A 14411-nucleotide genomic window follows, 5' to 3' on the forward strand; every position below is an offset into this window, starting at 1 on the left:
TTCATGCAAAGCATACATACATACATACATTCAAGAATAATATATATCAAAATGCATAAATAAATGGTGAACTAGTATGACCCAAAACATCTTGTCTTGAAGCATCCAATCTTCATCACCACCTTGTTAGCTTGGCATCGTCTTGAATCTTCGTTCAAATGCTAACTTAAAGTTCTAAACTTAGAAATACTTGAAAATAATAAAATTACATAAAAATTTCCATGGTACGCAGACCATATTTAAAACTTTACATTCAAAGATAGACCGGTTCGCAGACCGTATTTAACTATCCTAAATGGCCATACTAGTCACTTGGAGTACCTGCATTACATAAAATATACATTCTATGCATTCACCCATTCGTATGCTAAAACGAATGACCCATATAATTATGCAAGTATTTACATGAATTAATTAAAATTCACGTTCACATAAACGTGTCCTAAAAGATTAATCAATTTCCAAATTATTAATCCTTAGACTTTATTCTAATTAAAATTGAATTTAATTAAAATAATGCGACCTACGAAAATAATTAAAAATAATTATTTCATTTTAATTTCATTTAGTGGCTCCCACTCAAACCAATAATTATTCCGGATAATTAATCATAAAATATTAAATTAAAACTCGCAGCCCAGCCCAAGTAAATAAAATATTAAATTAAATATCACGTTAGCCCAAATTAATGCAAACATGCGAAGCCCAAAGAATTAAACAATTTCAATGAAAAAGTTCAAGTGCATTGTTGGGATAGGCTTGCGCCCAGCCCATTGCGCTTGTGTGTGGCCTACGAGGCGCACGAGCAAGCTCGCACACCCCGCAGCCTGGCGCGCGCGCGTGTGCCCACAACTTGTCGCTGCCCTGCGCGCTCGTCGTGCTCATCGCAGTGCTGCACGTCGCAGGCCTCGTGCCTTGATTCGTCGCAGCACTCGCAAGCCAAGGCGTGCCTTGCTTGCCCCTTTCCTCGCCCAGCGCGCGCGCGGCACGCAGCTCGCTTGCTGCTGCCCGCGTCGCTGCGGCTCGGCATTCGCATAGCAGCCCACATGGCTCGTCGAGCCAGACGTCCACCATACTCGTATGTTCGTGCCTTTGGTTCGTGCCTACGGACCAACTTAATTAAAAAAAAAAAAAATTGACGAACTTGCATTTATGTTATTTTTCATTAAAAGTTACGATTTTTATTTTCGAAAAACAACGGTTTTTACGATTTAATAAAATTTTAACGACAATCCAATTTCGTAAAATATTAAATCAAGGCTAACATTATTCAAATTTTTAAGAACGAACGAATCAACTTGAAAATTTTGAACTTTTAAATAATAAAATCCCAAACTTTAAATCGTTCTTTAACATTTAAATTTCAGATTTTAATAATTAGGTTTAAGTGCGATTAAAATTAACGAAACCCTTCAAAATTTTAATCCAATAATTTTTAAAATTAGTCACTGACCCATGAAATTATATTCCCTTTCCCAATTAACCGAATTATTAGACCTAAATTATTAAAAAAATCAATTAGAGTTCTAAATTTTACGAATTGGGGAAAAGCAAAATTAGGGTTTATACTTATCGGAAAAATCTGAAATTTTTACCATAGCTCAAGAACTTACCCAGTGACATCGTGTCAAAATTTAAAAAAATTCCGAGTAGTTTAGGTTGACCTCTTAATTGAATTACTTTCCGACACTTTTAAATTTTATTAAAAAATTAACAAAACACCAAAAAAACGACACTTCGAGGCCTGTTTATGCAATTCCGTTCCCAATTAGATGATCTTAGAAAATCGTTTTCAATTTGATTAGGGTTTGAAAGGTCGAAAAACCGAATCTTTTTGAAATCAGACCTTATTACGCAATTCATTCAATAATTCAAAATAAATCCGAAAATTCAACAAAAATTCCCAAAATTTCGACAACAACAAAAACAAATAAAACATGCTAAAATATGATTTGAATACATAAGGCTCATGATACCACTGTAGGGGAATACAGTTAAACATAATAACATGTGCGCAAACAATCCCCAAAGCCAGGAAGCATGTATAAAGCACAGATTAAGCATACTTACGTTTGAAGCGTGTTTTCCACAATCTGTCAACGAACACGAACTTAGAACTCCACTTGTCGTTCCTCTACTTGCTTCACCGACACGATCAGATCCGTCTTGATAATCGTAGCTTAGACAATCGATCAAGATAGTTTGCTTTTTGGGAAGAACTCACTTTGGAGGCATAGAGAGAATTAGGGTTCTCTGAGTCTCTAGGGTTTGAGTGTGTATGGAATTGTGTTGTTGGAAAAATGGGTTAGAAGGTTATTAGAATAACCTTGCTAACCGGCCAAGCCACAAGGGCCACGACCGGCCAGCAAGCCCACGCAACACACACGAGCACGCAGCGTGCTGGGCCGTGGGCCGCGCGCAGCTGATGCTGTGTCGTTGCTTTGGCCCGCGCGCACACACGCGCAACTTGCTCGGCCATGGGCCAGTGCTTCCGTGTTGTCGCCTTGCTTACGTGCCGAGCGCCCATGGGCCTTGAGTGCCTCGCGCACTCGGCTCGTGGGCCGCTCTTCGTATTCGCGACTTAATATTGTTCCGGCTATTATTTATTGTTTCGTATACGACGAATCACCGTCGTACGATACGATTTATTCGTTTCGCCTAGCTTACAGATATTCGCGATACGATATACGATTTCGATGCAAGGTCGTATCGTATAATACGTTTTCCAACTAATTCTCGAAAAGCTATTAAATGAATTTCCGATTCATTTAATCCGGTGATCTGTTATGTGTCATTGGTGTGACCTTGTAGGTTCAGTCAAGAGTAAGCTGTGAGTTTAAAATTCATTAGAACTCACTGATCGGAAGCATTGCTCCAGCTAGCTATTCCGATCACTTGATCTCACTGAATTAATTGTTCGCAATTAATCTGAACCTTGGTATTAGACTTAATGTGCCTTGGGTGAAGGACATATTTCCTTCATATCAAGCCTTCTACTTCTCCTTAGTCCCTGCGAATTGGAACATAATTGTGAGCCACAACCAGTATCTAATACCCAAGAAGTAGAATTAGCAAAATTACAATGTATAACATACATACCTGAAGGAGAATCAACGTTCCCGTTCTTCTCATCTTCCTTTCTCTTCAAGAAATCCCTCTTCCAATGCCCCTTCTTCTTGCAATAGAAGCATTCAGAGTCGGCAGGAGAACGAGTCACCCTCTTCTGTTTATCAGAACTGGTGCCGGTGGACGTAGGTGAGGGCGTAGCCTTGCCCTTACCCTTCTTGCCCTTTCCCTTGCCTGATTTCTTGAAGCCCTTTCCCTTACGCACAATAAGCACGGCGTGCTTATTCTCTTGCTTGAGCGTCTTTTCAGCGGTTTTCAGCATACCGTGAAGCTCCGTAAGAGTTTTCTCCATGCTGTTCATGTTGTAATTCAACTTGAACTGATCATATCCACTATGAAGCGAATGGAGAATGATGTCAATAACCATCTCATTTGAGACGTCAGAATCTAGAGCTCTCATGTTCTCAAAGAGTCCAATCATTTTAAGAATATGTGGGCTCACTGGTTCTCCTTTCTTGAGCTTAGTCTCAAGGATCAACCTATGAGTCTCGAATCTTTCGATTCTGGCTTGGTCCTGAAACATGTTCTTCAACTCCGAGATGATTTGGTAAGCATCCGAGTTAATGAACGTTTTATGAAGTTCAGGATTCATGGATGCAAGCATCACACATTTGACATCCCTGTTGGCCTGGATCCAACGGTCAAGCGCAGCTTGAGTCACCTCCGGCCCTGCAGCCTCTGGTAACTCTTCCTCGAGGACATATTATTTTTCCTCATGCATTAGAACTATTTACAAGTTCCTTTGCCAGTCGAGGAAATTGTTGTTGTTCAACTTATCTTTGTCGAGAATTGAACGCAGGCTGAACGAGTTGTTATTGTTTGCGGCCATTTGATTACTACATTTGAAAAGAATTTTCAATAAATAACCATTCATAACTTAATAACTTTAAAATAAATGCTAGCATGCAATCATTAAATCTATTAAACATTTCATTCATGCAAAAGTAAAACATGGTCCAAAATGAATGAAACGATTCCAAGACCCCAAAAGTCCTAAATCCTTAAGCAGCTTTGGCATGTCTTAAGTAGTTTAAGATTCTAGGTAAGCAAAACCTATTGCTAGTAATCTCCAAATTACTCTTGGTTAATAAACTAATACCATAATTTATCCCATTGCCACAACATAATTCCATTGTTGTTTGAGTTGAAACCAATCAACGTGCTCCTTTGGGACGCCTTACCACCTAAGTCTACTAAAATAGCACCTCGCTTTGGCGGAAACCTGCTATCTTAGATCCCTAGATTTTTGTAAGTGCTTGATTTGGAAGGCAATTTTTAAACTCAATATTACTTTGGACCTAGTTGTTTCTATGTTGGTTCGATTATTTAGTGAACTTAATCTAATCGAGTCATACGAAACAACCTATTCATGCAAAGCATACATACATACATACATACATTCAAGAATAATATATATCAAAATGCATAAATAAATGGTGAACTAGTATGACCCAAAACATCTTGTCTTGAAGCATCCAATCTTCATCACCACCTTGTTAGCTTGGCATCGTCTTGAATCTTCGTTCAAATGCTAACTTAAAGTTCTAAACTTAGAAATACTTGAAAATAATAAAATTACATAAAAATTTCCATGGTACGCAGACCATATTTAAAACTTTACATTCAAAGATAGACCGGTTCGCAGACCGTATTTAACTATCCTAAATGGCCATACTAGTCACTTGGAGTACCTGCATTACATAAAATATACATTCTATGCATTCATCCATTCATATCCTAAAACGAATGGCCCAATTAAATATGCATGTACTTACGTGAATTATTTAAAATTCACGTTCACATAAACGCGTCCTACGAAACGAAATTAAAATCCTTAGAATTTATTCTAATTAAAATTTAATTTAATTAAAATAAAGCGACCTACGAAAATAATTAAAATAATAATTTCATTTTGATTTCATTAAGCGGCTTCCACTTAAACCAATAATTATTCCGAATAAATAAATATTTAAATGTTAAATTAAACTCACGGCCCGACCCAAGTTAAAAAAATAATTAATTAATTATCTCGTTGGCCATTTTAATGCAAATATCAAATTTTAAAGCCCAACGAAACGAAAATGCCCAAAATTGTGCAATGCGGGCTAGTCTTGCGCCCAGCCCAACACTGCCTCGTGCTGTGTGCCCTACGAGGCCATGAGCTCGTCGCCCATGCCCCGCAGCCATCGCACACACACAACTACAGCCTTGCGCTGCTCGTGGCACTGTTGTGTCGCTACTGATGCTCGACGTTGCGCGCAAGGCAAGGCAGCCTTGCCCTTGCTTGCTCGCAGCTCGCAAGCCAAGGCTTGCTGCCTTGCTCGCTCACTTGCCCCAGCGCGCGCGGCACTCAGCTTGCTTGCTGCTGGCCGCATTGCTGTGGCTCGGCTATGGGGAGGCAGCCCGCGTGGCTACGACGAGCCACACATCTACACACCCTTGTGTTCGTGCCTTTGGTTAGTGCAAACGGACCAACTAATTAAAAAAAATTCGATTTCACGAACATATTTGCATTTAGTTATTTTTCACAAAATTAACAATTTTTATTTTCGAAAAATAACGACTTTACGATTTAATTATTTTTTAACAACAATCCTATTTTGTTAAATTTATTAAATATAGGCTAACTTTATTCAAATTTTAATGAACGAACAATGTCAACAAAAAAATTTGAACATTTTGATAATCAAATCTAAAACTTTAAATCGTTCTAAACATTTAAATTTCAGATTTTTACCAATTTGGTTTAAGTGTTGATTAAAATTAACGAATCTAATCAAAATTTTAATCCAATAATTTTAAAATCTTCCACTTTACATAAAATTATATTCCTTTTCCCAATTTACCAAATTTCCAGATCTAAATTATTTTAAAAAATCAATTGGCGATCTAAAATTTACGAATTTGGGGAAAGCGAAATTAGGGTTTATACTTGACATACATGGCCGAAAATTTTACCATAAATTTAAAATATAACCAAAAGCATTAGGTAAAAATTTCAATCAATTCCGAGTAGTTTAGTTTGACCAATTAATTGAATAACATTCCGAATTTGTTAATTTTAATTCGTTAATTAACAAAAACGCCCAAAAACTCATACTTCGAGGCCTGTTTTTGCAATTCCGTTCACATGAGTTGATCTTAGAAAATCGTTTTCAATCATATTAGGGTCAGAAAAGTCGAAATTTCGAAACTTTTTGAATTCAGAACTTATTACACGATTCATCCAATAATCCATAATAATTCGAAAAATTCAACAAAAAATCTAAAAAATTCGACAGCATACAAAAACAAATAATCATGCTAAGAAATTATTTGAATACATAAGGCTCATGATACCACTGCAGGGAAATACAGTTAAACATATAACATGTGCGGAACATCCCCAAAGCCAGGAAACATGTATAAAGCCCAGATTAAACATGCTTACATTTGAAACGTGTTTTCCCGAGTTTAGTATCAACGAACACGAACAAAGAACTCCAATTGTCGTTCCTCTATTTGGTTTACTGACACGTTCAGATCCGTCTTGATAATCGTAGCTTAGACAATATTCAAGAGTGTTTGCTTTTTCGGGAAGAACAGTTTTGAGTAGAGAGCAAAACTGAAACAACGTAATTTCAGAATTAGGTTTAGGGTGTGAAAAAACTGATTGGGTGTATGGAAATATAACCCTAATATTATATTTAGTGTAACCGACCAAGACACAAGGCCTTAACCGGCCACACACCCACACACCGCAAGCCTTGCGCGCAGCCCACTGCAGGCCGAAGCCCACAGCGCAGCAGCGATGGGCCATGGGCCTCGCGTTGCTTGCTCGCTGCTGGCTATTGTGCTTATGCGCACAATCATGGTGACGCGGGCTGGCTTGCTTCGCTGCGCGAGCTCGCTGGCTCGTTGGGCCTTGCGCACATGTGCGCTTGACTCGACGGGCCGACAGCTCCGTTGCGGCTTGGATCCGCGACGAACACCTTACGGCTATTATTTATCGTATCGTACACGATGAATGATGACTCACCATCATACGATACGATTAGTCGTTTCTCCCAGCTTACGAATATTCGCGATACGATATACGATTCCGATGCAAGGTTGTATTGTATATTACGTTTTCCGAACTAATTCCCGAAAAGCTATTAAATGAATTTCCGATTCATTTAATCCGGTGATATGTTACATGCCATTGGCGTGACCTTATAGGTTCAGTCAAGAGTAAGTTGTGAGCCTAATATAGATTAGAACTCACTGATCAGAAGCATTGCTTTAACTAGCTGTTTCGATCACTTGATCTCACTTAATTAATTGTTCGTAATTAATCTGAACCTTGGTATTAGACTTAATGCACCTTGGGTGAAGGACAAATTTCCTTCAAGTCCTTACTGTATCAATACAACGACAAAAGGGACATGCGTTAGACTACATTACTAATGAGTTGATTTTAATGCACAAGTAATTAACTAAACAACGTCAAAAGAATGATTTAGATTGATTTAAGGAGCTTAACAATAATATGTTTGTTGAGAGATTATCTTATAAGGCGTGATTAATATAGAAGATTATGTGAATAGATTTATAATGGTGATCAAAGCAATAAAAAGGTAGATTTCAGGTTAAGCTATACTGCAGTTCTCACAAACACTAATCACTTGTCTCTACTGGTTTTCCTTATCTGCTTTGAACTTCCCGGTAATTGACTGACTGCTTTCGATTCCTGCTAAGATTCCTCCAGAGTTTCCCCCTAGGTTCTTCGATTTAGGCTTGTGAATTGGCTATGACTTTGGCAGTATTTGGGACAGATCGAGTGCTCACACGGACATAGTCTGCTTAACAAGAGTTAATAAAGTAGACGATTACGAATACGGGACGGATTTAAAGCTTCGGTCAATACTCACGCTTAGGTTTTTGGTTGATAATTGATATCGAATTCCGGAGTTTAGAGGGCTGTATTTATAGTGCAAACAGCCGAAATAAGATAGATGTTTGAAGAGGTTGAGTTTTTATGAAACTGAAATGTAAGCGCCATATATTTCCAGCGCTACAATGGTTAGTGCTGGAATTAACCAGCACTCCCCAGGCTGCCCCAGATCCATTAATTGCTGAGTTAGTGAATACTCATTTTAGAATTTTATCTGTGTCGTGATTGGATGAGAACCCAATTGTAGCGCCAATATATAACGACATTGGTGTCTGGGCGTTGGAAATAAGTGGCGCGTGTATTTCACGCGCTAGAAATTTCTATAGCTGGTATAATCTATCAACGTGTTTTCCAGATCCTTCCAGTTTGTTCCCAATTTCTATCTCATTCACGGTTTTATCTCTTTGACGATATTGGTTGGAATTATCTTTTTTTCAAGGATTAATTGTAGTGCAATTTAATCACTATGAATATCTATCTTTTACGGCTGCAATTTTAGGTAGCGGTTAAGCATAACAATTACTATAAATGGTAGTAACTAAAAATGGAAATATAGGTCTCGGGGTCAGTCAGTCAGTCGCAGGTCCTTCGTCGCACACTTAGGAAAATGTTGACAAGTAGTGTTGGTTTTAAAGGAAATAATGTCCTTGGTCCAAGTATGCATTCAATGTTAAGTCTAATAAATGTGGTTCAGTATTAATTGATTAACACAAGTTAATAATTCAGTGAGATCAAGTGAGCTGAATGCCTAGTTAGAGGCCGCTTCAGTTCAAGTGGAATTAATAAATATTAATCCACAGCTTACTCTTGACTGAACCCGTAGGGTCACACAAATAGTACGTGAACGGATCAAGTATTTAAGTGAATATATTTTTCATTAAAAACTCTACTTATGAACATTCGGAAACGACGGATCTCGGTTCTAGTGGGAGCTGACATCGTAAAAAGGCAAAATATAGAATGCTCCGGAAATGATGATATTGCCGGAAACGGAAATATGGATCATGACGGAAATATAAATATTATCCAAGTCGTAGATGTTGCCGGAAACGGAAACATGGTACGTATCGGGAAATATTACCAGAAACGGAAATATTGTCGGAATCGAAATTAAATTCCGAAATCGGAAATATTAAATATTTGTTCGAATCGGAAATGAGTTCTGGAATCGGAAAACGAATCGAAAGCGCGACGTACGAAACGATCGACGAACGAGCTTGCAAGACGCAAGGCCCAGCACGAAGCCAGGCCCATCTCCCAGCAAGCCCGCGTGTGCCGAGCAAGGCGGGCCGAGCAGCAGTAGCGCTCTCGTGGGCCGCGTGCATGCTGCCAGCGCCCATGGGCCACCGAGCAAACAAGCAGCACTTGTGGGCTTGCGAGCTGCGGGCTGCATGGCTGCGGGCTGCGTAGCAGCGTGGGTTCAAGGGCCACACATGCACTACCTTGGCCGGTTAGGATTACTTTGTTAGGAAGTAATCCCGTTTCCCTAATTCTACTCAAATTGGATAATTTGTCAAATCTGAAATACTTAGGTATTTGATTAAACGTAAAATTCTAATGCTATAATTTAACTAGAATCCTAATGGATTTAGTTATTGGATTCCTAGTAGAATTCTCACTCCGTTATTTCCACCCTATAAATATGTGGTTCGTGATCACAATTTATAATGCAATTCAATAAGTATTCACATACATTAAGTTCAAGAGAGAATTGAATAATTTGCCTAAAATTAATAATAAGCTTTCCGAGTGCACAAGATAATATTCTAGTTAATTGAATCTGAGGCGGATCTGAACGTGCTGTGGACTATCTACGGAGGGGCGACATTTGGAGTCCTAAACTTGTTCTTGTTCGGTTTGGGAGCAGCTAGGGAAGGCACGCATCACATTGTATGTATCCTAATTATGCTAATTGACTATGTGGCAATTAATTTGGATTCCTGGCTTTATGGTTTTTCCGCATGAATTATACTGTTTATATTTTTCATAATCCTACAGTGGTATCACGAGCCTCTAATTAATTCCATATTCAATTATAGTTAACATGGATTAAATTTTATAAATTTGCAACGAATTAAAGGGGTGATTAATTTCGTGTATGTAATTAATTGCAAATTCGTGCGATTATTTGATTATACATTCGCATGATTTTTCGGCAGTTTTGTCAATAATGGTCGGAATCTTATAATTTTATAGTGAATTTTACATGTAAACGACGTTTTAAAATTTTGACAAAAATCATAGATTTGATGCCGAACCCATAATTCCCATATTCGAAGCCTAACTATTACTTTTCGGAGGTTTTAGTTTTTCTAATGCAAAATTTGTAATTTTTATGAGGACAAATTATTTTTTACCACCTAAAAAATCCAAAAATTGTTTTTTACCACCTAAAAAAAAGTTGTATTTTACCACCTAATTTTTTTTTTAAATTGTGTTTTACCACCTAACTACGGAAAATTTAAAGAAACCGTTATATTGGGCCCACTTATTCACACTCCCTCCAATTTTCTACGTTCCTCCTGCAATTTTAATTTCTTTACTCTCCCCCTTCACCCTCCTCACCCTCCTACAACCATTTGATTCTCAGCCATTATTATGCTGTTGTACCTCAGAATTTAGGGCGAATCTTTCCTTCTCTCTCCCGCGCTGTCACATTTGTTTATGGTCCCTGATTTTCGCAGAGGAGGTGGCACCACACAAGGACAACGACTTATTCGTTTTTCATTCTCCATCATTGAAATCTTGGTCTTTTGCTGCAAAAAGGTACAAATTCGTCTTTAATATGAACAATGTGGTCCAAATTGACAGTCAATTTTGCAATTTTATTCATAATTGTGGATAATTTTGGAAAATTGTTGGAACCCTAAACTGTGCTAAATACGTAAATTAGTTATTAATTATGGAAATTAATAATATATTATGGGTAATTCGTTGTTAAGAAGGGTTGGTTGAATGAATAAATTATGTTTTATGCACTCAATTTAACCGGTATGTGAATTAGGTTTTTTTTATAATTGTCTGACTTAGGGATTGGAGTCACCTAATTAAACAATTCATGATATAATATGCCTAATTTATTAATTTAATCAAGTTGGTCTGCTCTTACTAATTACTCCCTCTGTCCCTTAATACTCGCACCGTTTTGACTTTTTGCACTATTCACATAATTCACTTGGACCCTATTTTATTTCTAGTATATAAAAAAATGTTAGTATATAATATAATGTTGCCTTCATCTTAATATATATTTTCAAAATATTAAATTTTTTATAAGTTTTTATAATATGTAGTTAAAGATATTGGTGGTCAAAGTTGTGCATCGGCATGCGTGTCCAGTCAAAACGGTGCGAGTATTAAGGGACGGAGGGAGTAAACAATTCATGGGTTATGCTTGTTTTTGTTTTTTCGCAGGATGCAAACTGGACGTATAGTGGATATTACACTTAGGTTTGGGGATAGTTTTGTACCGAAAAGAATCGGTAAAAATAGATATATACTTTGCTGGCATGGCGGACTTGTTTATGTGAAGAAAAAAGCCCTTGTCTCTAAGATCATAGTGGATTATCTTAGGGAAGTTGTTATACATGGTTATGTGTTCTATAATGTGAAAGTGCCAAGGAACTTTAATATCTGGTATAAAGTCAATGGGAGGACTTTTACAACCGGTAAAAGAGAAATAGTGAATGATGAAGAAGTTAACGGGTTTTTGGAGGCGGTAAATAAGGAGGGTGTTGTTGAACTATTTTGCACTAGTGAGAAGCTACTTAAGTCCCAAAAAGATCCTACACCGATATCCACCATTCCACCTAAAAGGCAGGCCATCCAACCCACACTAAATATCACACCACAAAGAACCTCTCTTAGGGTTTAAACAATTGCAAGGAAAGAAAATGCAAGTGGTAAAGGGAAACTGAAATTACAAGCAATAGAGGGTCAGGGGATTTCAGAGGGAAAGGGGAAAGAGATTGCAGAGGGTACGGGGAAGAGAAGAGCTAAGAAGAAGTTGTTTGTTGATGAGGAGGTTAGTGAATCTGATTCCGAAGATGGAATTGTGTCTGAATCAAGCACTGATTTTAGTGATCTTGACATTAACTGGGAGGCAGGGGAAGAGGAGGGGTATGGAGATGGCGAAGAATGGTTTAGGAAATCTACGGGGAACATTCTAAATGAGATTCGGGGTAGTTTTGGATCAGATTCAGAGGGTTCTGGTGGGGAGGCAGTGAAGGATCCTAGGTTTTCACAGATTAATGAAAATTTAGACTGTAATGCAGTGAACATCCAAACTGAGATCGAGGATGATTCTGATGAGCTTAGGAGTTTGCCGGGTGATTCTGATGAGGAAGTGGACAACGGTCCATGGTTCAATGGAGAAACTGATTTCAAAAATCCTATTAAGCTAGTGATAAGGCTTAAGTTTAGGGATGTTTACGTACTTAGAAAGGCTTTGAGAAATCATGCAATTGAGCAGGTATGACTATTACTTCCTACATAATGATCGTACTAAGATTACTTCTCATTGCAAAAGTAGATGTGGTTGTGTTTATAACAAGAAAAGAAGTAAGATGCTTAAGTGTACTTGTGTGGGGGGTGTGACGTGTTCTTTTAAGGTTTATGCAGCAAGATTAGTGAAGAAAGAAACGTGGCAGATTAAGAGTTTGCAATTGAAGCATTTGTGTATGAGGAGTAAGTTTAACAAAAAGGTGACTGCTGAATACATAGCCGAGAGGTATTTGGAAGATTTCAGAGGACCTTGTGCATGGAAGATTAAGCAAGTACAAGTGAGGGTGCACAATGAGTTAGGGATTGAGATTAGCTACTATAAGGCTGTTCTATCTAGGTGTAGGGCTAAGCTAATCATTTATGGATCGGCATCTGAGCAATATGCTAGGGTTTGGGATTACGCTAGGGTTGTGATGGAATGCGACCCGAGAACTGGATGTCAAGTTGTTGTTAATGGAATTGAGCAGCCCAAACTTCCACGGTTTCTCAGAATGTTAATTTTCCTTGCTCCACTAAGGGATGGGTTTAGAAGAGGGTGTAGACCTATCATTGGGGTAGATGGGTGTCACCTTAAGGGAGCGTACCCCGGGCAAATCCTTGTGGTTGTCTCTAAAGATGGGAATAACAACATTTTTCCAATGGCATGGGCCACTGTTGAGATTGAAAACAAGGAAACATGGGAGTGGTTCTTGGAAGCTTTAATGTGTATGTTGGGAGGTGTTGAAGGTCTTGGCTTCACCTTCATGTCTGACAGACAGAAGGTAACCTCCATGTTTACTTTCATGTATTTTTATTCATTTTATAACAACTCATCAAGCTAACTTTGTAATGTGTGTTTTGGTGTTATGATAGGGTTTGTTGGAAGCTTTCCAAACTGTTGTACCGAAAGCCGAGACAAGGTATTGTGTGAGACACATTTGGGCCAATTCAGTGGATCAACTTTCAAGGACCTATTTTGGAATGCGGCTAGGACTTGAAACTATTGCTACTGCTTTGCATCTGATTTGCATCTGTTATTATGTTTACTATTTGTTATTTTGTTGTTGCTATGCTATGCTATTTGCATCTTTTGTTGCTATACTATGCTATTTGCATCTGCCATTCTGTTTCCTACATATGCTATTTTGTTGGTGTTGCTATGTTATTGCTGGTGTCGCTATTCTTTTGGTGTTGATATGTTATTCTATGCTATTGTTGTTATTGTTATGCTGCTATGCTTGGTTGAATTTGCTATGCTACTGAATCTGCTATGCTACTGAATCTTCTATGCTACTGAATCTGCTATGTTACTGAATCTGCTACGCTATGAATCTGTCTCGATTTTTAAGATTCTTGCTCGACCTTCGGTTTTCTGATTTGTTGTCTAAAATGTTGCGTTTCTAATGTGGTGTTTCAGTTAGACTTTGAGGTAGCTATGGAATGCATTAACTTCCAGTCTGAAGATGCACATGAGTACCTAGCAAACATCCCCGCCCAACATTGGTCTAGGCATGCCTTCTCCCCAAACTGCAAGTCGAACATGTTGTTGAATAACTTGTGTGAGACTTTCAACGCAGTGATTAAGGAAGCTAGAGACAAACCTATTCTAACCCAAATGGAATGGTTAAGACGATACATAATGAAAAGGAGCAATGATAAGTGGGAGGCAGCCAAAAAAATGGAAGGAAAGTTAGTTCCTTATGTGAAAAGTGTTTTCGATGGATTTGAGAAGTTGGCTAGGTCATGCATAGTGCAAGTGTCAAGGGGTGATAGTTATGAAGTGGAGTTAAAGGGTGATCAATGCGTAGTCGACTTAGAACAACAAACTTGTACTTGTTATCAGTGGGAGTTAACGGGGATACCCTATGTGCATGCCTTTGCATGTATG

This window comes from Spinacia oleracea, chromosome 3 (assembly GCF_020520425.1).
Source record: "Spinacia oleracea cultivar Varoflay chromosome 3, BTI_SOV_V1, whole genome shotgun sequence".
Taxonomy (NCBI): domain Eukaryota; kingdom Viridiplantae; phylum Streptophyta; class Magnoliopsida; order Caryophyllales; family Amaranthaceae; genus Spinacia; species Spinacia oleracea.